Genomic DNA, 24,357 nt, shown 5'->3' with positions numbered 1-24,357 from the left:
TAAGTAAAAATGGACTAGACTCACCCCCACTGTGCCCTTTCGATGTAGATCAAGGTACAAGTGTGTCGCGTTGTTGTACCCAAGTGCACACACAAGTGTACGTGGTCCACTCAAGTAATATAGTGTCCTTATTAAAATCCAACTATCAATACAACATGGACTAGCATTAAAAAACTATCTAATTCTATCTCAACTATAAAGTTAAAACAAGTGATAAGGTAACCAAAACAATAATGACGTAAACTAAAATAGTGCAGTAATGAAAAGGTTCTTGGACAATAATGAGGAGAAACCCATAGTTAAGGCAATGTTAACAATCATACTTAGCTATATAACTTTGTTGGTTTAGTTATTTATCTTGGTTGTTGGATCATGGGGTTCATAGCATTATTATGGTCTTCTAAACCTTTAATCAATTATCTAACTTATCCTTATAACTACATCGTTGAGATGGGATGCAATAACTAAGATAAACGCCTTTGTATTCTTACCATATATGAACCTAATAGGACTAATTATGTATATTCCTATCCTAAAATCAACCCATAACTTCAATTCATTGAACGATTATGATCCTACTACATATATCCCATGTTCTATTCCATCATTCCTCCTTCAAGGTTCATGATAGAATTATGCGTATTTTCTAGGGGTCACGAATTCATAAAATAGTTAAAAAAAGAATATATGAACAACCAAAAAGGGTTATAACATCAACCAACTTAATTACATAGCATAAGCAATCTTGTTCTTTGCCTTAACCTAGCAAAAGGGTGTTTAGCTACTCATGGAAATAACAAGAATCATAAGAGTATAATCCACATAACAATACTAGAATAAACTAAATAAAGAGATTAAAAACCATAAATTAAGAATTTTTCAATGTATGTTAATCCCCACAAGTCGTCCAAGGTTCTAACAAAATAGTTGGAGTGTCCTATTTATAACAGGACCAAGCTATCCGATTTTGATATAGCAGCATCCCATGACAATATTGCACTATCTAGATAGAGTGGAACGGTGCTATCATGCCTAGATACTATAATGGAATTATTAAAATGCAGCCAATGGAATTCCATGCCCTTATAGAAGTGCTTAGGTATCGTGGCACGCCAATGAGTCAACAAATTCCAAATTTTGTCAAGCTTTGCTCATTTCGTTTGTTCTTCAACTCCTTTCTTTGTGGTTGTATTTCCTCTTCCAAAATAGCTTGTACATCATCCATGTATCAAATTAATCATCACAACAATTTTCCTACATCAATACACACCACTAATTAGAGCTTTAAATAAGATATAATCATACAAGATGAACTAGAATGAGACATAGCACAAGCTAAGAGTACAAGTTATTTTGTTTGAACTTTGATTGCATATTTTTCTTAAAACTTTGGTTTGTACACACCTTAAAAATTATAAATACATAACTTGACAGTTACATGATCACTTATATCAATATTAACTCATTACACATACGACAAGTCCTCAAACCTAATCTAAGTAAGCATAGATACAATACTTAGTGCATAAATCCACCTAAAATCATCACCCCAGACTTAAAGCCATGTTATTCCTCTAACAACTCTTCACTTCAAGCATCATATTATGAAAAGACTCCACACGACTACTACAACTATCAAGAAAGTCAAGCTAGCACTACAATGACTACAAAGATTACAAGTGCCACAACAAGCATGTCATATACAATTGAAAGCTTATGAACACTACTTTGAAACATCCTAGCCTCAACAACTGACTCAACCAAGTTGGTAAACTCAGACATATTGCTCACTTAAAGGGATCACTTAAATCACCTAAATATCATAAAACATGTGCCTTTATGATAATATAGCTACGCATATACACTCACAGAGATATACAATTCATCATAAAAATGGATATAAGAATCAAACTACGCTTACTCTCACTAAGAATTCACAAGTTACACAAGATGAACCATAAGTTTTCCCTTAGTATGGTACTCCACTAATATAAGAATGTTAAGGCTTAGGATCAAATAGGACTTAAAGGGTTTTAATATAGGCTAAGGGATGGGTAGGAACTATTCTGGACGTTAATAGTGACTATCTTTCCTAAGCGCTTTAATACATTACTCTAACATTAGGATCCTTTCAAAAAAAACAAACTTCCCCACATCTACCTCACACATTCTTTGTTTTGCCTCATTTCTTAAAGCTAGTTCACAGATCATTGGTAAGGGAGTATTTTATATTCCTACATGATTCAATTTTTCTTTCATCATTGCATCACTCCCACTCTCAACACTTAAGCTTTTTCAACACTACTAGATACTAAATTGGGGATTCATTTTCATATTCTTCCTTCTTAATTTCACACTCTTTAGCCTTGTTATTTTTTCAACTAAAGTGCTTAGGAGCTTTGGATCAAATTAAGGTCGATCAAAGAAGGGGAGTAGGCTAGATATAAGGCTACCAAATAAATAAACTAAGGCTTAATGGGGCTAACTAAGATTATGCCCACCAGTAGGTAGAAGAGGGTATAATCATGGCTATCAAAGAAATGCATATATCATCTCCGAAAGCCTCATTCCTTATTTTACTTCGTACACACACCAAGCAAGTTCTAGACACCATATGCAACAAGGAATATACAAACAACCTCACGCACATGGCACATGCTTAACTCGACTAGGAACATTATAGACTCTAAACCAGGCAACAACATTAGTTAAACATTAAGTCAACAAAGTACAAAAATCCTAAACATGAGCCTAGGTGTCTCAAAAGTAGTTATTCAACCAATCAACATACTTCACAATCAAAACAAACTTGCATCATGCAATCATACATAGCACATAGCCAGAGCATATCACTAATTTCTAACATAAAATTTTAAATTTACTCCTAAAAAGAAAAATGATAGTACGTTCAAAGGGTACACCCGTGGAAAAAACTGAAAAGAACAACCACAGGGTAGATGAAGTGTGCACCTACTAGACACCGATAAAACTAAAATAGAGAAAATAGGATCTTCTTTAAAGTTTCCTTAATATCACAGGCCTGTGTACTATGCTGTTGCTATAACTGATGTGGATGATTAGAAAGTTCACAGCTCCACACAAGTATGCAGAGTGGCTACTGTTGCCACAAATCTCACACCACGATGGGGTATATTGAAATGCAAACATTAGCTTGGGACCAATTCACACTCAACTTTCTAAACCGTGACATCATTTGATCTTGGAGAGTAAATAGTTAAGCAGCTAAGGTTGTGACACTATCAACTTCTATCATCCTTATAGACTTTTTCACTGCACATCTCGATACGTCACCATTCTAGTTAATGTTACCTCGTGTAATCTAGTTCAACAAGGTATAATGCTCATCATAAGTTTTCTCCAGTGCTTGACCACCTGCAGCTATATCTAGAAAAAATTTTATATTGTGATCAAGAGCTTCTACAAAGGTGTGAGCTAATACCTTATTGGACTAATGGTGATGTGGAAAGTCCCTGAGAAGTGATTTAAATCTCTCCCAAGCATTATAAAAGTTCTCTTCCAATCTCTTCTTAAAACACAATATCTCATTGTGCAACCTCGCAGTCTTGTCGGATAGGAAGAATTAGATGAGGAATTCCCAACCCAAGTCATCCATCCCATATAGTTATAGAAGCTACCAGTTCAACATTGAACCATTTCTTTGCTTCCCCTAAAAGTGAGAAGGAGAAGTATGTTGGCCTCACAAAATCAATGGACACTCTAGTTAGGAACAATATGTCATTGATTTCTAAGAAATTCTGAAAGTGAACCTGTGGATCTTCATGTGAAAACCCGATGAATTGACCACTATTGTGCAAAAGTTGTACCATGTCCTTCTTTAACTCAAATCAACCTCCAACTGTCGATCTGCAGATAACAAAGGTGACATTAGTTACAAGTAGGATTGCCACTTCGTGTACTATTTTGTGAGCTGGTGGATCTTTAGCCATGGGAACAGGAATAACTTCTTACACTAGAGAAGGACTACTTCTCACCTTAGTTATGTAAGCATTACTTAAGTTCGAGATATGTATCAACTAACTCTCTATATCATGCCAGATTACTTGCTTTACAAACTTGTGCCTACAAATTCCATAGCTAAGATAAAGTAATTAACACTTATGAAATCAAAAAGCAAAATTAAAACTAAGACATTTTCTAAAATACATGTCCTTAGCAATGGCACCAAAAAAACTTATTACACCCAATTGCATACAAAAGTGTGCATGGTCCACCCATGTTATATAGTGGCCTTATTAAAAGCCAAGTATTGATCTCACAGGGACTAGTGTTAAACAACTATCTTATTCTAGTTCAACTATTAAGTTAAAATAAGTGCTAAGGTAGCTAAAACAATTATTAGGTAAACGGAAATAGTGCAGTAATAAAATGGTTCTTGGACTATAATGAGGAGAAACCTAGGGTTATAACACTGCAAAAAATCCAACTTAGCTATATAACTTTGTTGGTTTAGTTAATTATCTTAGTCGTTGGATCACTAGGTGTATAGCTTGATTATGGTCTTTCAAACCATTAATCAATTATCTAACTTAGCCTGACAACTACATTGTAGAGTGGGATGCAAGAACTAAGCTAAACGCCTTTGTATTCTTCCTACATATGAAGTTAATAGGGTTATTTAGGTATATTCCTATATTAAAATAAAACATAACTTCAATTTAGTGAATGATTACGATCCTACTACATATATCCCACGTTCTATTCCATCATTCCTCCTCCCGTGTTTGTGATAGAATTATGCATATTTCCTAGGGGTCGTGAATCTATATAATAGTTAAAACAAGAGTATATGAACAACCAACTAGGATAATAACATCAACTAACTTAATTACATAGCAAAAGTAATCATGTTCTTGGCCTTAACTCTGCAAAAGGGTGTTAGCCATTCACGAACATAACAAGAATCATAAGAGTATAACATGAATAATCTAAGAATAAACTAAAGAAAGAGAGTCAAATCCTAATTAATTCCTTTTGTAGCGTATGTTAATCCCCATAAATCTTCTAATGTTCTAAAAAAATAGTTGGGAGTGTCCAATTTATAATAGGACCAAGCTGCCCAATTTTGACATAGCAGTGTGCCACACAAATATCGCACCATCTAGTTAGCATAGCACGATGATATCTTTTGTAAATGCTGGAATGGACTTCTGAGAATGCATCCAAGGATGTGACATGCCATTATAGCAGTGTTTAGGCATTGTGGCATGCCAATGAGTCCACAAATTCCCGATTTCGTCAAGCTTTACTCATTGCATTTGGTCTTCAAGTCCTTGCTTTGCAGTTGTGTTTCCTCTTCCAACACAACTTGTACATCATCCATGTATCAATTTATTCATCACACCAATCTTCATACATCAATATACACCACTAATTAGAGCTTTAAATACATAACTTAAAATGTAGATGCTCATTTATATCTAGATTAACTCATTATGCACACGATAAGTCCTCAAAACTAAGCCAAGTAAGCATAGATACAGCACTTCAGTGCAAAAATCCACCTAAGATCATGTGCGACTACTAAAATTGCGTATTGGATAACTATATACTTTCATAGTCAACCTCGGACTTTCTCCTATCCAGTTAATGTCCTTATTTTTATCTAGAGACAGACTTGTAGTTTTAGATTTTAGTTGTATTTTCCAGTTTTTTAGTTGTATTCATATTGGTATTACACTCTGACACCAGGTTTTGGGATGGTTTATGGTATCTTTATTATCAGACTTTTGCTATTATTATACATTCGTGATTTAACTTCACTCTAGAAGTCTCACCATGGGAGTTGTGTTACATTTTCTTCGTACTTCTTAGTTTGGGTGATTTGCTTACTCATAAAGGCTCAGCTGGGATAAGTGTCATCATTAACTTAGTCTTTGGGTCGTGACATAATAGCAAAAGCTCTAAAATAGGGAAATGAACCTAAAATCCAAATGAACTATCCAATAACCAAGATGACAATTTTAGCGAATCATAAATGACCTATAACCACTAGGGAAGGCTTGAAACACAAAAAATGCATAGAAATCAAGAAAATAACCTAGAGGGTAATTACAATATCCACTACCCGAAGAACTTTTATATGCAAAAGTCAATGGATTAAAATATTCCAAAAGCATAATAGGATGAGGTACTGGACCCGCATGCATCGAGCATGACTACCAAGATAACCTCTAAGAAGAAACAATGCTTCTAGGAGATTTCAATAATGGTATTCCTTTTTCACCAACTTTCTTACTTCACTTTTCAAATAGACCAAAAACTCATCCTCAATGACCATCTAGCCTCCGGCTGAGCCTAACATAACTGAAGCATGTAAACCCAAACCACATCATACTAATATCACATATACACAAGCAATACCTGGAGGAAACTCAATCATGCTAAAGACCACCACAGGCATAAACCATGCAACAAGATCCAACTTTTAAATCCAATATACCTTTGTCATTCCAAACCTATTATCTACTCTGATCAACATAGAATATAAAATGAGTTTCGTTTATGCAATCACAACACAATGACCTCAAGGAACTATAACTAATTTACCAAAAACATATACTGACAAGCATAAGATAACCCAATAACGTTATTAGCAAAGACTATTATCTTTAGCCAAAGCTACACCTAGTCAAGATGACCCCTAAAACTAACAGCCAGGAATCCAAAGCACTAACACAACCCAAAATCAGGCCTTGTTGTATGGTATATCGAGCCCAACAAGGATTGAAGATTTCCCCACTAACCTAACCTAACCATCGCATCAATCCACAAGTATTGGATAAACTCCGACCATTTAATAAGATAGCAAAAACAAGACTAAAAAGCATCACTTAAGAAGTGTTTAATAAATCCATTAATGTCAGCATACTGAACCAACACACCCAAGTCGACAGTTATCCATAAAGCCTCTACAAATTTGATGTCTATAATATGTCGGGACATGCCCCGATAATAGCTAAAAATAAAGTCTAAAAAAAGTCTATGACATAAGATAGAAAGACATGAAATGTACGCCTTTCAAAATGTGGAAGCTCACCACTTCAAAGTCAACACATGAACCACTCAAACACCTAGTCACTATATAGGAAAAGAAGAAGAAGCTCCGACCCATGTGTCGCATGGGGACACAGCATCCAAAAATGGTTAGTGGTTCGAACGCTAGCATGTAACTCAAGTGTAAGGATAAAATAGTGACATTATTTAAAACCAAGTCAAACTATCACAAGCAGCTACATTTATATACATAGGTATGTATGTAGATATATATATAGATACACAAAGTGCTAAAAAAGGGTACAAGGCTTAACATACATTTCAAAGCACCCAATCATGATACTTAAGGTAGAGGACTCTAACCTCCTACTCGTATAGGTTAGGAAGTTTGAACTTCCCAATTATATTGAGCAAGAGGACTCTAACCTCAAGTCATCTTATTAAGCCAGTGGAATCTAACCACAAGCCATTTTATTAAGAAAGTGGACTCTAACCACAATCTATTTTATTTGACAAATAGACTCTAACCACAAGCCATCTTTTTAAGAAAATGGACTCTATCCATAATACATTGTGTCCATTACTAGTCAACATTGGGACTCTAACCCACTTAGCCAATTCAAGCCATCAATGCTATAATTCAACACCATATATAACCCACAAGGTCTTCATGAACTATTTATCAATCAATCACTTTAATCGACCAATGCCTTAGTTTCAATCACTATTCATGTCAAATTATGGTCTTTAAGACCTTTACCAAACCATTCTTTCCTCATTAGAATTCTTACACCAAGCTTTAGTTCAAACATAAATCAATTTCTTGATTAGGGACTCTAATTCCTGTAACCAAATAAGCCACCAAAGTCACCAATTAACTTATTACATAGCCAATAAGGGCTTTACAATATGATATACTTAATGGTCACTATTTGATTTTGAAGAGAGTTGGTAATATTGCCTATGATTTGGAGTTTCCCTCTAGTTTTAGCTCTATCGATTCATTATTCCATGTGTCCATGTTACCAAAATGTATGGTTGATCCTTAGTTAGTTGTTCCCTTAGAGGATATTGGTATTTGGGACTCTTTCTCCTATAAGGTGGTCTCGGTAAGGATATTTGATCGACAAGTTTGTCGATTGCAAATGAAAGAGGTGGATTCGGTGAAGGTTCTATAGAAGAACTGAAACCCTAAGGAAGCCACTTGGGAGGCGGAAGAGGACATAAAGTCTAAGTATCCACATTTGTTACCCTCTCCAGAAACTCATGCTTGAGGTATGTGCTAATATTCTTAGCTTGATTTATGTCTTTTATAGGCAATGGTTTCAAGTCCCTAAACTTTGAATTGAGCAAGTGTTTTGATAGACGATGGGTTCAAGTCCCAAAGTCAATTGAATGAATGGATGATTGATAGTGATCATGGCATATGTCTTATCCTTGTTGTATGCCTTTGTTTTCTAACTTGATTAAAGGTTAGCTTGATGTGTTATGATGTGTTAACTCATGCTTGTTCTTGCCTTACCCTTCATTCGAGGATGAATGATCCAAGTGGGGGAGAATTGAAATATCTTAGCTTTGAACCCTTAGAAAAAATTCCATAAGTTGAGTTTCGTAACAAGGTATGGTTTGAGCATACCATTCATATGCTATGGTATGATTTTCGCCCCCTCTCTCATATGTTAGGTAGTGTAGTGTGGGTTATATTCGGTCCAAGGTATGGTTTGGCCTCACCAAAGTCGTATGATAGGGTACTAGTCGTAAGTTGCCAAGTCATATGATTCTTGAGCTTGAACTAGTGTATTCTACCTAGGGTAAGAGTTGTAGGGTACTTCTCATACCTTAGGGTATGAGTTATGCATGTGTAGTCATATGTTGGACAGTTTAGAGGTCAATTTTGAGGCCTAGGGTACGAGATAGGGTATCACTCGTACCATAGGGTATGGTTGTGTAAGGTGAGTCGTACCCACCTGGGTTCAATTTTTTAGCTTTTTAGCTGAGGATATTTTAGACATTTCCCACACCTAGACCCTTACGACCCATAGCTTATAACATTGTTTGGCCATTCATTCCTTACTTGGACAAGAGAAAAAAATCCCAAAATACTCTCCAAAGACTTCTCTAACAAGATTGGGGCTAGGGTTTATCTAGGAGACCATCCAGGGGCTTGAAGACCAAGAATATCTCTCCATGAATCTTTGTGTATAAGGCATGTGAATCTTCCCTCATTGTCATTTCTCAAATATCTTGTGTTTTAAATATTGATTTTGATTCTTGATTTGTGGTCTTTGAAAGAAATATTGAGGATTTTGAGGCATAGTGATGAGTATTGTTTACTCTTGATTAAACTTGTGTTTGTACTTGTTTTGGTGATGGTTTGCACATGTGGATGCTTGTTGATTGTGGTTTAACAAATAGGTCATGAGTAACCCTAAGCTTGATGATTTCTACTTTGATTTTGGTATAGATAAAGATATTCCCTCAAAGTGTTTGTGAAAATTTCTAATAGAAATAACTAGTCACGAAAGCACGCAACATATCCTCTAATGTCTGAATGGTCCTCTCTGCTTGCCCATCCGTCTACTGGTGGAAAATGGTACTAAGGTACACCATAGTTCCCAAAACTTTCTGAAATGACTTAAAAAATGAGATGAGAATGGAGTACCACAATCCAAAATGATATAAATCAGAGCACCATTTAACTTCACAATCTCCGCAAAATACAACTTAGCATAATACTCTATCAAATAACTAGTCCTCACCGGAAAAAAGTGAAAGGACTTGGTCATTCTATCCACAATGACCCAAATAGAATCACATTTATTCCTAGACCGAGAAAGAACGGTGACATAATCCATATTAATTGCCTCCCATTTCCATTCGGGCAACCCTCGGATCTCAAGTGCTCAACTTTCACTTGTTGACACACCATACACTTAGCCACAAAGTAGCCACATCTCATTTCATATTATTCCACCAATAGAACTCCCTAAGATCATGATACATTTTTGTAGAATCGAGATGAACATCATACCGAGATTTACAAGCCTTAGCCATAATCATTTCCCTCAATCCATCGACATCAAGAACACATAACCTACCATGGTACCTCAAGATACCATCACCACCAATCGTAAAAGTAATAAACTTTTGTTGACCCATGTTACTCTTAATCTTCATCAAATTAGAATCCAATATTTTCTATTCCTTTATCTCAACAACAAGAGATAAATGCGATACCGATGCATAAATACACCACCATCCTTAGAGTCCATGGGACAAACTCCAAGATTAGCCAAACGATGAATGTCCTTCAGAAACTACCACTTATCCTCATCCATATGAGATAAGCTCCCCATGGATAACCTACTAAGATTTTCAACAACTATGTTAGCTTTACCTGCATGGTAATGGAGACTCATATCGTAGTCCTTTACCAACTCAATCCATCTCCTTTGTCTAAGATTCATCTTCTTCTGAGTAAACACATACTGAAGGCTCTTATGATCAGAAAAGATGTCAACATAAACCCTATAGAGATAGTATCGCCAAATCTTTGATGCAAATACCATGGCTAACAACTCCAAATCATGAGTAGGGTAGTTCTTCTCATGAACATTCAATTGCCTAGAAGCATAGGCCACCACCCTACCATGCTACATCAATACACAACAAAGCCCAATGTGAGAAGTATAACAACAAACCACAAAACCATCATTACCCTTAGGCAAGGTCAAAAACAGAGCCAAAGTCAATTTATCTTTCAACTTCTAAAACTACCCTCACTTGCATCAGACCACAAGAACTTGACCATTTTTGGGTCAATTTAGTCAATGGAGCAGCTATCGTCAAAAAGCTTTCCACGAATCTCCTATAGTAACCGGTTATACCCAAGAAGCTTCGAATATCGGTTGGAGACGCATATCTAGGCCACTTCTTAACCACCGTATTCTTTTGTGGATCCACCATGATCCTTTCACTAGAGATAACATGACCAAGAAATGTCACAGCCTTAACCAAAACTCACACTTATAGAACTTGGCATACAAATAATGATCCTTTAAGGTTTGCAACACAGCACGAATGTGATCGACATGATCCGACCCACTCTTAGAATAAACCAAGATGTCATCAATGAAGACAATGACAAACAATAACAAAAACGAATAAAAGACCCTATTCATATAGTCCATAAATACCGCGGGGACGTTGGTCAACCCAAAAGACATAGCTAGGAACTCATAATGACCATACTAGGTCCTGAAGGTAGTCTTAGGGATATAAACTTCTCTAATCTTAAGTTGATGATAACCCGACCTAAGTTCAATCTTAGAGAAACACTTCACACCTTGAAGATGATCAAACAAATCATCGATCCTAGGAAGAGGATATTTATTTTTTATGGTCACTTTGTTCAACTGACGATAATTAATGCACATTCAAAGGGAACCGTCATTATTACACACAAACAACATGGGAGAACCCTAAGGAGACACACTAAGATGGATAAAACCTTTATGTAGGAGATCCTTCAATAGCTCCTTAAGCTCCTTCAACCCCACTGGAGCTATTTTATAAGGAGGGATATAAATTGGTCGAGTGTCCAAAACAAGATCAATCCCAAAAACAATTTTCCTGTAGGGAGAAATAACAGAAAGGTCATCGAGAAAGACCTTGGGAATCTTATTATCCACGAGAATAGATTCTAGAGAAGGACCTTCAAAGTTAGAATCTTTAACTCGGACCAAATGATACAAACACCCTTTAGAAATCAACTTTCGATCTCTAAGACTTGAGATAAAACTCCCTTTAGGCACTAAAGAACCCCCTTCACATACAATGACCGGCTCATTAGGGAATTTAAACTTGACCATATAGGTCTGACAATCTAAGGAAGCATAGTACGAATGCAACAAATCTATCCCCAGAATAACATCAAAATCGACAATGTCAACCTTTATCAAGTCTACCAGAGGTTTTTTACTACCAATAGCGACTACACATCTCCTATAGACTTTTTTAACAACCATAAAATCTCTTATTGGGGAGAAATACAAAAAGGAACTGACAAACACATAGGATCAAAACCAAAATGCATAGCCATAAATGGGGTCATATAAGAGAGAGAAGACCCCAGATCAAGTAAATAGTACACATAACGAGAAAAAAGTTTTAACATACCTGTAACAATAGCTGGATACGCCTCAGAATCGTGGCAAGTAGCAAGCGCATACAACCAATTTTGGCCAGTGCTAGTACCACAAACAGAAACAGAAGTAGATTTAGCACCCTTTGGCCTAAAAATAGATGAAGTAGCAATAGGGACCCTATTGGCCCAAGAAGCCACTAGAGAGGGGCACTCTCACCGTATGTTCCCAATCTGACCACATCTAAAACATTTGTTCCTCCCTTTTTCATACTGTCCACGATGATGCTGACCATAAAATCTATAAGGAAGGTAGGATGGAACCGACTGAGGCCTAATATCCTGAGATTGGATACCCTGTGCCCAAAACCTACTATTAAATTGAGACTGCCAATCACCTGATGGCTTCGAGTAAGGAGCACAACCACGAAGAAAGAACTGAAACTCCTCCACTTTTTTCTTAGCCACTTACCACCATCTCTACCACCTTGCTCAGAAGGCTTAAATTTTTTCCTTGCCTTTCACTAAACTCAACCTGTTTCTTTTTCTCTTCCTCTACTGGTTGCATATACCCAACCAATCTAGAGATGTCTATGTCTTTGATCAACCAAGCCACCTTGCTCTCAAGGAACAACTCATGAGACAGTCCCGAGGCAAACTTATGCAATCTAGTCCACATGCTTGAAACCATCTAAGAAGCATACCTAGACAACTGATGGAATTTCAAGGCATACTCCTTGACAGATATCCTACCTTACTTTAGATTAACAAACTCATATGTCTTTGCTTCCCCTAACTCTTAAGGAAAAAAGGGTCCAAAAATGCATTAGAAAATCCTCCCACAAAGATAACTCATCAACATCACCCCTTGTCTGATCCTATTTTTCATACAATTGGTATGCCATATCCTTCAGCTGATAGGCAGCAAACTCCAACCCTTACATATTAGTGGAATGTATAACCCTAAAAATATTTTCCATCTCATCAATAAAACCCTAAGGATCTTCCACTACCTTAAAACTAGTAAAGGACGGAGGACTCATCCTCATTAACTACTAACCCTTGTGGCCTCAGAAGATGGAGTAATATATGCACCATGCTTAGCTTGAGAAGCCACCAACCGAGAAATTATATGAATCTACTAATGAAACTTAGCATTCATTATTTCAGCCTAAGGAACTTGGGGAGGACTAGAGGGAACCAATGGAACTCTAGGACCATCAGGAACCGAACCCCTAGACTGGGTTTAGACTCCATAAGTAGTGTGTGTCCTATCAACATTGTTGTTAGTTGGGACGGAAGGGTTTGCGAGAACTTTAGATCTTCTTGGTGGCATTATCTGAAAGACGAGCAAACAGAAATCATAATGATCCAAGACCTTAAACTTTATATTTTTAAATAAGACAATAAAGAGGTGAAATATTCCTAAATGTCTCATAGTCTCTCTCTTATATGTGTGGCATGATATACACCCCTAAAAAAATTATTTGATACGGTTTTATAGACACCCAACTGACTATGACCTAGGCTCTGATACCAACTTGACATGACCAAAAATCGAGCCTTATCATATGGGTATCTCGAGCCCAACATGGACCATAAATCGCCCCGCAAACCTAACCTAACCATCAAACCTAACCTAACCATCATACCAATCCACAAATGTCGGATGAACTTTGACCATGTAATAAGATAGCAGAAACAAGACTAACGATCATCACTTAAGAAATGTCTAATCACTCCATTAATATCAACATACTAAACCAACACAGCCAAGTCCACAATCATCCATAAAGCCTCTACAAATTTGATGTCTATAATATGTCGGGACAAGCCCCCGACAATAGCAAAAAATCAAGTCTAAAACAAGTCTATGACATAAGATAGGAAGACCATGAAATTTATTTATTCTAAAGTATGGAAGCTCGCCACTTCAAAGTCAAAACACAAACCACTCAAGCACTTGGTCACTGCGCAAGAAAAGAAGAAGAAGCTTTGGCCCTTGTGTCGCTTAGGGACACAGCGTTTGGACACAGTTAGCGGTTGGAACGCTAGTATGTAACTCTAGGGTAAGGATAAAATAGTAACATTATTCAAAACTATGTCAAACCATCATAAGCAACCACGTTTATATACATAGGAATGTATGTACATATATATAGATACGTAAAGTGCCAAAAAAAGGAGCAAGGCTTAACATACATTTTGAAGTACCCAATCATGATACATGAGGTGAAGGCCTCTAACCTCCCACTCACGTAGGTTAGGAAGTTTGAACTTCCCGATTATATTGAGCAAGAGGACTCTAACCTCAAGTTATCTTATTATGCTAGTGGACTCTAACCACAAGCCATTTTACTAAGAAGTGGACTCTAACCACAAGTTTTTTTACTAGACAAGTGGAAACTACAAGCCATCTTTCTAAGCAATTGGACTCTAACCACAACCCATCATGTCCATTACTAGTTGACATTGGGACTCTAACCCACTTATCCAATTCAAGCCATCAATGCTACAATTCAACACCATACATTAAACAAGGTCTTTATGAACCAATCATCAATCAACCACTTTAATCGACCAATGCCTTAGTTTTAACCACTATTTAAGTCAAATTGTGGTCATCAAGATCTTTACTAAACAAGTCATACCTCATTAGAATTCTAACACCAACCTTTAGTTCAAACACTAATCAATTTCATGCTTAGGGAGTCTAACCCCTTTAACCAAACAAGCCACCAAAGTCACCAATTAACTCATTACATGGACAATAAGGCCTTTAAAATACCATTTACAAACCATTCATACTTATTAGGCCATTAACCTAGTTCAAAATACATTTAACATGTGACTAGTTATTTATATTAGACATTTTCACAAACACCTTGAGGGCATATATTTACCAAGACCAAAATAAAAGTAGAAATCATCAAGCTTAGGGTTACTCATGACCCATTTGTTAAACCACAATCAACAAGAACCCATATGTGCGAACCATTACCAAAAACAAGTATAAATACAAGTTTAATCAAGAGTAAACAATACTCATCACTATGCCTCAAAAACCTCAAAATTTGTTTCAAAAACCATCAATCAAGAATCAAAATCAATGTTTAAAACACATGATATTTAAGAAATAACAATGAGGCACATGCCTTATACACAAAGATTCACTGAGCGATTTTTTTGCTCTTCAAGCCCCTAGATGGTCTTCTTGATGAACTCTATCCCCAATCTTGTTAGGGAAGTCTTTTGATGCCATTTTGGGATGTTTTTAATCTTGTCCAAGTGAAGAATGAACGGCCAAACAATGATATAAGTCATGGGTGATAAGGTTTTAGGGGAAGGAAATGTCTAAAATGTCCTTAACTTAAAAGCTGAAAATTGAAACTAGGAGGGTACGACTCACCTCACACAACCATACCCAAGGGTACAAGTAGTACCCTATCTCTTACCCTAGGCCTCACTATGGACCTCTAAACTATCGAACATATGACTACACATGCATACCTTGTACCCTAAGGTATGAGAAGTATCCTACAACTCATACTTAGGAAGAATACACTAGGTCAACCTCAAGACATCAAACGACTTGGCAACTTATGACTAGTACCCTATCATACGACTTAGGTGAGGCCAAACCATACCTTGGACAAAATGTAACCCCACTATATTGCCTAAAATAAGAAAGAGAGGGCCAAAATTATACCATACCATACGAGTGGTATTCTCAAACCATACCTTATCTAGAAACTCAATTTAGAGAATTTTTTTCTAAGGGTTCAAAGCCAAGGTGTTTCAAGAACAAACTCTTAGAACTGACTAATCCACTCTAGAATATCCCACCAAATATAGATGAAACCATGCTAAGTCTAACTTGACCACATATCTTTTGCTAAGTAGACAATCTAGAATTCTGATGAAAGCTGAGAATCAAGGTTAAAAGCAGTAGAAACCAATATAATGTACCAACAGATTATCCCTCGAGCATTTATCAAATATAATCCACTTGAAATGAAGATAATTGAACCGATAGATAAAGAGTAGGCTTAGTCAGCTTATAAATGAATGCTTAACTAAAACAAAGCTAGAAATGGGATTGCAATCCATGGCTAAAATGTTCCAACCAAAGAAAAAAAAACTCAATCTCAACTATCTAAATCAATCATGCTGATGAGTAAGCATCCATATCCCAAAATCTATTACAAATTTAAAGCTTCCATTCAAAAGAGCAAAATCTAAAATTAAAGCTCACGAGTGTTTACGTAACTAAAATACATAAACCAATCTCACCATCAAAATTCAAATATTTACCCAATGATTGTCGCAAGAATTAAAACTAAAATATTGTTGAAGAACATAATCACAGTAAAGGAAAATCACTAGATGAAGACACAAGAAATCAACTCCACAACTATTAAAGCGTATAATGCATTAAGTCATAGCCAAGAACTCACCAAGGCTACAAATACTACTAGTGATAGCCGAAACTCAAGCAACTCAGAGAAATACAACCTCAACTTTAATCTGATCAACTAATACCCAATCTATGGTAATGAACACTCACTCCTAAAGATATCCAATTTAGTTTCTTACAATCATAAAAAAGCACATACCACCAAGCAGAAACACCCCATGAAGTCATACTATACTATAAATACCAAAGATGAGAAATTTTAGTATTCCCCCATGAAAACCAACCTCGACTCAAATAATCCATAAGATTATCATTGGAGTAATGGATTACTTAACTCAAGACCAACACCAATATCAATACCACTACTAGGAAACAAACCCTAACAACCAGAAGGGCACACCCCAAACTAATCAATCTCAGGAATGGACCATAAAAATAAGCCATCAATGCTAGAATCATAATAGACCCATGAAAGTCCAAACCTACCTTCACTTTTAAAACCCACTTAACAATAGACCTTGCCTCTCGAATAGAAATAAAGTTCAAATGACCAAGGCTCGAGGCCAAACAAATATGAATTGCAAGAAGGGCAACACTAACTAGATGACACTAGTCTAGCCATCTATCAAGTAAGAATTAATTACCTCCAAAGAAATAATAGTAATAATAACAACACTATCATAAGTGTTGGAGGCATAAAAATAAAAAAATAACAACATTACCACTCTATAACCATCATAAGGCCAAATGCAAAGAAAAGGGACTTTAACCCAAATGCTACACCCAGAGGAAATCACAATACCAATTCACTCTATCCACTAAGAGAATTCATATATGGGGGTTGTCAAATAAGCATAAATATACATAAAAGCTTACATCAATCAATCAATATAGTAATCAAGGGGTATAACCATTGATAAATATGAAAACCTCAACTCAATTCAAATAGAACTAAAAGAATAGAAAAGAAAAAGAATACATATATGATGGAATATCAAGTCATGGTCCCTAAAATGCACAAATAAATATGAATCTAAATGCGTCCAAACCTAAACTAAGTGTCTGAATAACCAATTAAAACACTAAGACAATGCCTCTAGCTGAAGATGCCATAACTCAATAAGACTGATTTGGCTGTGCTGACAAACTAATAATACTGCTTTGAGAATGCTCTCTAGATCAATAACCAATCCTTATACAGTCATAACAAACCCTTGAAGCTCTAACCCTATGATAAACACAAGCTATCACTAACTAGCTAATCAATTGATGCCTAGGACACTCTCTACTAAAATAATCATCCTCCCATAATCATTGCATACCTTAGGAGCTCTAAGATTGTGAGGAACATATGTTGACCCTATCTAAGCAACTAACTCACATATGGGGCATTCCTTATACCAATGATCAACCTCTCTATAGTCAAAACATGCCTTTGGAATTATCTGATACACAATATCTAATGATCTAGAATGACTTCTATAGCCTAAAGATCAAGACTGAATACCCTGTAATACCTGACCACAACCAGATCCACTAAGGCCAGCATAATATATCTAAGAGATACCAATAGGCTGAGGTGCTACCTAATCAGGCCTAATAGGTGGCAAGTGATGATGATCCCTGCTAGGAAGACCCTTACTCTCAGATGGAATATCAATAACACTATATTAATGACATATCCTATTACTTCCACCTCTATATAGATTAATACATTCCCTCTCTGTAACACTCTGGGAGTACACCCTGGACGCCATATGGTGCTTACAATCATAAGTGACCACAAGATAACCCATGAGCTGGTACCTACTATGAGCACTGAATAAATTGATAATAAATGTTACACATATGCAAAAAAACAAAGCTAAATATGCCATAAGGTTTAAGCATTTAAAAATATCTAAGAACTAATATGCCTAAAAGACAAATATCTAAAAACAATACTGTAAAGACTGTCAATAACAACTGATAACTGACTAACTATCTGAAATTGTCTGAAAGCCTCTAACTAATTGACTGTGGAATTGAGGTTACAAGTACGCAACTAACTCCTACTGGCTATTAAACTAAAACACTGAAATAAACATAAATAATCCTCAAAATATGAGGACTCACTACTACTGCTGCTGCTAGTGCACTGGGATATCTAGTTGTGGTCGGGAACCTGAGCATCCAAACCTATGATATGATACATCATAGTATAAGAAAGGAGTATACGGTTAGTACTTTGAATGTACTGGTATTCTAAATGAGGCTAGGCTGTTATGCATGGCTCATATACATGAATAATAACTGACTAAATAAATAGCTTGAGATAACTGATGTATAGTATGCAAGGAATCTGTAAAATCTAAGAATGCATAACCAAGCATATGACATAATATTGGGATAGTCTGTAAATAGAAATGCTGAAATACTGATACTGAACAACTAATAACTATATGCCAAGGTCAAGAAAGCTTGAAACTCAACTCTAAATTGAATATTGGACTGATACTGTACGAGCTATCATCTAACTGACATGCACCATAAGAGCTTATTGGGGTCTAACCTGTGACCCCAGTTGGAAAGGTGTCGTACTGCACCACGGGTACTAACATTGGTTGTGTGGATCCACTAAAATGAAGTTCTAAAGAACTAAAGAGTCACCCTTTACTAGCTGGTGCTCTAGTGAGATATATGTCAACCCTCAACTGGCAGGCTAACATCTCTAACCTACGCTGGCTACGTAGTTTCAGAACAAAGGGACTACTACTAAAGGTCATACCCTCAACTGGCAGGTGAGCCCCCATCCTTGGGTTTTCTTGGTACTAAATCCTACTCCCAACTAAATTGACTCAAAATACTGAACTAATCTAAACATGACTGATAGGATAACTAATTGAACTAATAGTACTCATATATGCCTAAAAACTATTCTAAAAGTACTAAGACTAATTAAACAGCTAAATATTAGGTATTCGTAACCCCTAGGACTCGATAACATTAACACTAAAAGCATACCAAAGCTTTAAAAGCAAAATAACTAGGCATTGCTTAAAATTCATCTCTTAGGCATTTCATCAAACACTTGAAATTCATGAACTTAGGCATGGGAATGATTGAAACATGTAGGAATAACATAATAATAACACTAAAATCATACATTGGGGGATTTAACATGTAATTTCATGATTCAAATGTGTAAAGGCTACTTTCCAACTAAAAACACTTGTAAACATCATGCATAATCGAGATTCTTAAAAGCTTCATGAAATTAACTATTATAAACATATGAATTCATGATTTAGAATACAAAAATAGGTACTTGGACTCCATGGGTGAAAAGGTCCCATAGATGAACATTTAATATACCTTAAGGTTTTAATCTTGCAAGAGAACTGATGTTCTTGATCGTACTTGGGTGGTGAAGCTTGAAATCTTAAGTTAACTAGAAGAAATAATGGTTGAACTTGATGAATTTGGGTGATGGCTAGAGTTTATTTTAATGAGTAATTGTGGAAATAGGGCATATAATGCCTTAAATGATGATAAATCCTGTGTTTTTATAGATTGGGGCCATGGGAAAAGACCTGAATTCCCCTGGGAAATCTAAATTTGTAACTGGAATGCTAATTGAGCCCTCATCATTCCACGCCAAGGCCTCCATTGCTATTCCACTGCGACATGCCCCAATCGCAGTGACTTACTATTTTGTAAATACAAACGTGCTCCAAACCTCATACGAAAAACTCATAACTTACCCAAGACATGCTACTTACACCCCTGAACATGAATCAACTCAAAAACTTATGTCTCGAGGTCAGGAAGGTAACTTTAAAAATTATCAAAGTTGAGAGGTAAAATATAAAACTGTCTCTAATACTTAGCTAAATTTTTAAGGTCTAATCCCTTATACATGCACTATGGGCTGAATTGAGCTAAGATAAATATGGGGTATTTCAATATCTCCGCCTTGGAAACATTAATCCTCAAATGAGACTGATTAAGCTTAGAAAATACAGAAGTATTAAGATTACATGATGAATATACATAACTGAAAACATGATTACATGACTGACTAAACTGATTCATGAATGCATGCAATGACATGAAAAAGACCATATGGCTGGGATTAAGAATGGAAAAGAGATAATCTAAGAAAAACTATTAGCTTAAGTTGAGTCTAAGTTTGTGTAGAAAAGGTGAGGGTACTTGATACGCATGCCTTCTTTTGTTTCCTAAGTAGCTTCCTCAACGAATTGATTCCATCAAAGAATTTGGACCAAGGGAACTTATTTGTTCCTTAGACTGTGAATCTGGCGATCTAGGATTCTGACTGGGTACTCTTCGTAGGAAAGGATATTCTAAACATCTAAGTTTTCTAAAGGGACAGTGACAGCTAGGTCACCAATACACTTCTTTAACAAGGACACTTGGAACTCTGGATGCACTAAAGCCAAATCTACGGGCAACTCAAGCTCATATGCTACCTTTCCATAACGGCATAAGATCCTGTAAGGGACTATATATAGGGGACTGAGTTTCCCTTTTTACTAAATATCTTCACTCTCTTCATAGGAGAGATCCTCAAATCTAAAAAATCTCTAACCTCAAACTTAAGATCTCTTCTCCTCATATCTGTATTAGATTTTTTACAGCTCTAGGCTATCTTAAGCCTCTTTCTGATCAACTAAACTTTCTTTAAAGCATCGAACACTGAATCTAGACCTATCAATGCAGTCTCATCTATCTCAAACCAACCAATAGGAGTTCTACATAGCCTTCAATAAAGAGACTCAAATGGAGCCATCTGAATACTGGAATGGTAACTGTTATTGTAAGAAAACTCAATTAATGGCAAGTGATCATCCCAACTGCCCTTAAAGTCTATAACACAAGCTCTCAACATGTATTCTAAGGTCTAAATGGTCCTTTATGCCAGACCATTTGTCTGAGGGTGAAAGGATATACTGAGATGAACTTAGTTACCAAGACCCTTTTGAAAAACCTTCCAAAAATTAGAGGTAAATTGAGTACCTCTATCTAAAATAATTGATAATGAGACTCCATGCAATCTAACCAACTCTCTAATATAGAGCTTGGCATAATCCTTAGCTGAATAAGAAGTATAGACTGGTAAGAAATGGGATGATTTAGTCATTCTGTCCACAATAACCCAAATCAAATCATGCTGGCGACGTGAATGAGGAAACCCAGTCATAAATCCATGTTCACCTCTTCCCAATTCCAAGTGGGTATGCTAAAATCCTGCATAGAGCCACTAGGTCTTTGGTGCTCAACCTTAACCTGCTGACAATTAGAATAATTGGCTACAAACTCTGTAATATCCCTCTTTATTTTGCTCCACCAATAAATTTCCAGTAAATCACAATACATCTAAGTGGCCCCTTGGTGAATAGAGTAACACACACCATGCACTTCTACTAAGATCCGTTGTCTCAACCCATCAGTACAAGGCACACAGAGCCTACACTGACACCATAACACACCAGCTCCCTTTTAGGAGAAAACCTCTACTATTTGATCCCTGACTAACTCCTTCAACTTAAAAAGACTGGGATTTATATCTTGCTTTTCTTTCACTTCAGCAACCAAGGAAGATTCTAAAATATATTAAACCCATACACTACCCTCAGCTGAGTCAACCAAATGAATGCCTAATCTAGCCAACTGATGAAACTCCTGAACCAAAATCTTCTTATCATTCTTAACATGAGCCACACTACCTATAGACAGCCTACTAAGGGTATCTTCCACTACATTGGCATTGCATAGATGATACAAAACACTTATATCGTAGTCCTTCAACAATTCTAACGACCTCTTTGATGAAGATTTAACTCTATCTTTGAAAACACATACTACAAACATTTGTGATCTGTGAACACATCAACATGCACCTCATATAGATAATGCCACCAAATTTTTAAGGCAAACATAACAGCTACTAACTCAAGATCATGGGTAGGATAATTCTTTTCATGAGGCTTAAGTCACCTAGAGGTATAGGCTATGACCTTACCTCTCTACATCAGAATCCAAACCAACTCTGCAAGATTCACAGTAAACAACAAACCTATCTAAACCATCAAGCAAGGTCAAAACTGGGGCTGAGGTGAGTTGAGTCTTCAACTCCTGAAAACTCTTTTCATATGAATTTGACCACTGAAACTTGACTTTATTCTAAGTCAATCTAGACATGAGGGACACAATAGATAATAACTCTTCAACAAACCATCTGTAACAGCTAGTTAAACCCAAGAAACTCCTAATATCTAATGGAGAAATGGGTCTGGGCTATTTTTTCATTAGTTTGGTCTTTTGAGTGTCAACTCTATTGCCATCACCAAAAATAATATGGCCGATAAAAACTATTAATCTTATACAAAACTTGCACTTATTGAACTTAGCAAATAACTAATGGGATCTAAGAGTCTGCAATACTATTCTGATATGGTCTGCATGGTCATTTTCATTATAGGAAAAGACAAGGATGTCATCTATGAAGACTATGATGAACATGTCCAAGTACTGCTTGAACACACTATTCATCAAATCCATGAAAGCTATTGGGGTATTTGTAAGATCGAAAGACATGACTAGAAATTCGAAGTGACCATATCGAGTTCTAAAAGCTATTTTTGGAATGTCACATTCTCTGACTTTGAGCTGATAATAGTCAAATTTGAGGTCTATCTTAGAGAAGTAACTAGTACCGTGAAGTTGGTTGAATAAGTCATCAATTCTGGGGAGTGGGTACTTATTCTAAATTATGACTTTTCTCAACCTATGGTAATTGATGCACATACGAAGAGAACCATCTTTTTTTGCATGAAAAGGACCAAAGCGACCGATCGAGAAATACTAGACCAGATGAATCCCTTATATAAGAGATCTTTCACCTATTCTTTAACTCCCTAAGCACTTCTGGAGACATTTAGTATGGAAGAATTGAGATAGGCTAGGTATCTGGAAGAAGATCTATTCCAATGTCAATTTCCCTTTAGGGAGGAACTTCGGGAAGATCTTTGGGAAACATATCTAGAAATTCCCTCAGTACTAAAACTGACTCAAGAATAAGAGTCTCTAAACTAGAGTCTTTAACTCAAACAAGATGGTAGACACACCCCTTGGATATCATTTTTCTTGCTCTAAGGTGTGAAACAAGCTAACCCCTAAGTGCTAAAGTGTTGCCCCTCCATTCTAGGACTGGTTCATTCAAAAACTAAAAATGAACAACTCTATTTCTATAATCAATTGAAACATAACATGAATGGAGCTAAGAATGGCATAAAAACCCATCATCTCTAACTCTACAAGATCAACTGTAGTGACTTTATAGGATATTGAGACTGTACAGTTCCTGTATACCTACCTGGCTATAATAGAGACACCTACTAGGTAGATACTAAAAAGGGTTCTGCTAAAGTCTTAGGACTAACATTGAAATCAATAGCTATGTAAGAGGTTACAAAAGAAAGAGAAGCTCTAGGATCTAACAAAGAATAATTATGTAAATGAAAGACCTACAACATACCAGTAACCACATTAGGAGAATTTTCTAGATCCTACTGAGATAGAAGTGGATACAATCTATTTAGGTGCTGATCACTGGTGGCACTAGAAGCGGCACCTTGCTGAGTCAGGCGACCGGATAGAACTGGGGGATGACTGGACTGACCCTTCTGACCACTCTGTAGGAAATCCCTAACCTTATGGCCTGGCTTGCCACACCCAAAGAATACATCACTACTAGCTC

Source organism: Capsicum annuum, chromosome 12 (assembly GCF_002878395.1).
Source record: "Capsicum annuum cultivar UCD-10X-F1 chromosome 12, UCD10Xv1.1, whole genome shotgun sequence".
Lineage (NCBI taxonomy): Eukaryota > Viridiplantae > Streptophyta > Magnoliopsida > Solanales > Solanaceae > Capsicum > Capsicum annuum.
The sequence above is the reverse complement of the archived record's forward strand: the minus strand, read 5'-3'. Positions refer to the sequence as shown.